This window comes from Alexandromys fortis, unplaced genomic scaffold (assembly GCF_014885135.2).
Source record: "Alexandromys fortis isolate MF-2015 unplaced genomic scaffold, M_Fortis_MF-2015_v1.1 scaffold_166, whole genome shotgun sequence".
Lineage (NCBI taxonomy): Eukaryota > Metazoa > Chordata > Mammalia > Rodentia > Cricetidae > Alexandromys > Alexandromys fortis.
Genome location: NW_026068102.1, coordinates 3,881,937 through 3,884,870, shown reverse-complemented (window position 1 = coordinate 3,884,870; position 2,934 = coordinate 3,881,937). Strand labels below are relative to the sequence as shown.

At 36.1% G+C, this 2,934-nt stretch overlaps 1 pseudogene; it reads left to right on the top strand.

Annotated features, from left to right (window-relative positions):
* The first annotated feature begins 207 nt into the window (after positions 1 to 207).
* On the top strand, positions 208 to 1,079 carry LOC126489581 (40S ribosomal protein S3a-like; annotated as a pseudogene).
* The last annotated feature ends 1,855 nt before the right edge of the window (positions 1,080 to 2,934 follow it).

Genomic DNA, 2,934 nt, shown 5'->3' with positions numbered 1-2,934 from the left:
TGTTTTGTCATTTTTTGTTATGTTTTAAAGGTTTGTTCATTTCTAATTTGGAGGAGGAGTATGAGCAGAGTTGACAGGAATAAGAGGAGGAGAAAATGTGTTTGGAATAAATTCAGGAAAATAATAACAATAAAGGCTAATGTGATATATTCTTTTTAATTATAAGAAAAAGTAAAGGTATATAGTGACATATTTAAAAGTACTGAACTGGCCCTTTTGGCTCCCTGAGCAGCACCATGGCGGTCGGCAAGAACAAGCGGCTGACGAAAGGCGGCAAGAAGGGAGCCAAGAAGAAAGTGGTTGATCCATTTTCGAAGAAAGATTGGTATGATGTGAAAGCCCCGGCCATGTTCAATATTAGAAACATTGGAAAGACATTAGTCACGAGGACTCAAGGAACCAAAATTGCATCCGATGGCCTCAAGGGTTGAGTGTTTGAAGTGAGCCTTGCTGATCTCCAAAACGATGAAGTTGCATTTAGAAAATTCAAGCTAATCACTGAGGATGTTCAGGGCAAAAACTGTCTGACTAACTTCCACGGCATGGATCTTACCCGGGACAAAATGTGTTCCATGGTCAAAAAGTGGCAGACCATGATTGAAGCTCACGTTGACGTCAAGACAACCGATGGTTATTTGCTCCGACTCTTCTGTGTTGGTTTCACTAAAAAACGCAACAACCAGATCCGCAAGACCTCATATGCACAGCACCAGCAGGTCCTCCAGATCCGGAAGAAGATGATGGAGATCATGACCCGAGAGGTGCAGACAAATGACTTGAAGGAAGTGGTTAATAAACTGATTCCAGACAGCATTGGGAAAGACATAGAAAAGGCTTGCCAGTCCATTTATCCTCTTCATGATGTCTTCGTTAGAAAAGTAAAGATGCTGAAGAAACCCAAGTTTGAATTGGGAAAACTCATGGAGCTCCATGGTGAAGGTGGTAGTTCTGGAAAGACTACTGGTGACGAGACAGGTGCTAAGGTTGAACGAGCTGATGGATATGAACCACCAGTCCAGGAATCTGTGTGAAATACAGATTTTTAATAGTGACAAATAAACTCTTATTTGTGATGATGAAAAAAAGGAAAAAAAGGAAAAAAAAAGTACTGAACTGTAACTCTTGTTTTTGTTCTGATTTGTGAATTTATATATCTTTTTTTCCTTTCCCTTAGTCCTTTCAATTATATATCAAGAGTAGAGAGAAACAATATCCATAAATATCCATAAATTAAAAATGATGCAAGTATCAGCTTCTTTGTAATGAATCCTTGATATTTGAAGAAAACTAAAGAAAATGCTATATTCTTCTTTAATACTTGAAATTTTCATTAAAGATTTTGCTTAAAGGGAGAACAAAGTCCTATTTCATTCAGAACTTTCTTTAAATGTATATGAGTAGAACATGTAAAAAAAATTATAGCTCAAAGTTCTCATGTAATGAAATAGAGAATTCAAAATCAACCATGGAAACTCCTGCCCAGAATGTGAACTCATGGAATCAAAACCAAGATAGACTTGATTATAGAAATTATATAATTTTAAGGACCTATAAATTTTTTGTTAGAAACTTGTAAAAGTTTTTCACTATAATGGAATCCAGGAAGTGCACAGAAATGCTATTCCTTTGGAGTCTTTATAATATGTCAAATAGGTTAAAATGCAGGAAAGTATTATACTTGATATTACTTTATGTTCTGATAATATCTATTAACCATTGAGACAAGTCACTATCTACTCAGATGTGGTAACTCCAGCAGAGGCAGAAGAGAATACAAACACCACACAACCAGACACACACAGACACACACACACAGCTGATGTGCTAATGGTTTTTTCACAGTTTTGATTGTGATTGATAGTGTTCTATTACCTTCCTGCTTATTTTAAAAGTTCCTGACACAGATTGATTAAAGGCAAGGGCTGCTATGAATGTATGAGAAATTTATGGATTTTGAAAGTGCTTTCTCATGTACCATTTGAACACAAATCATTTCTTGCTTTTACTACTATGTTGCCCCACAATCTCTATTATGCAGAAAATATGTTTAATAATGAAAAACTGATGTTTGAGATTAAAGCACGACACTGTTAAAGATTGAAGCAACAACAACAGAAAATTTAATTTTGTATGATTTTAACTAGTTTCTAATCTTCTTCTAGACAACTAAAATGATTTGTAAGCAGTTAATGCATTAATGTGGAATTCTCAGCAGTACAGGATTATATAGAGACTGCACTCAGCATGTAGCTGCTCAGCACTGGCTCTCCTGCCAAGAAGAGAATGCATTACTTCTTTGTTTGATTTATATTTTAATGCTGTTTTTCTTCTCCCTCTAATTCCCATTACCTCTCTGTTTGCCAGCTCAGAGGTACCCCACAGGAGCAGCAGCAAGGCAGGTGGAATTATTGGCTTATTGTGTATATTTATGTCCCAAAGTCTTTCTGTCATCTGTGTTATATGAATAAAGTGGTCTCCAGTGAAGGACACTGGTTGCCAGTTTTAACTATAAAACTTAAGAAACAGGAAAAACAAATTTTAAGGTTAAATTTTCAATTCTTCTTTGCTTAAAAATGTTAAAAATTAGCTATGTTTTGTCCTATCCCAATGGGCCAGCTATATCTCAGGACTTATTATGAAAACTTCTGAAAGACATAAACAAAAGAAATCTGAGGCTCTGTGAATAGTAGGACAGGCAGAGCAGTTGAGATTTAGGAGGGACATGAGGTCCCCTTTTCCTTATTTTTAGGTTCTCAGATAAACAAATTGTTTCTGGTAATAAGTGAGACTCTTCTACTATGGTTTCTTTCACTTTATACAGGCATGAGCCTAGGATGAAAATGATGTGGCTGGAGACTCTTGTGTTATGAAGGGACTTGTGGGGAAAAGGAATTTGCTTTCTGGGTATGCAAAAGCTTCTTGTTTCCTAAAGTA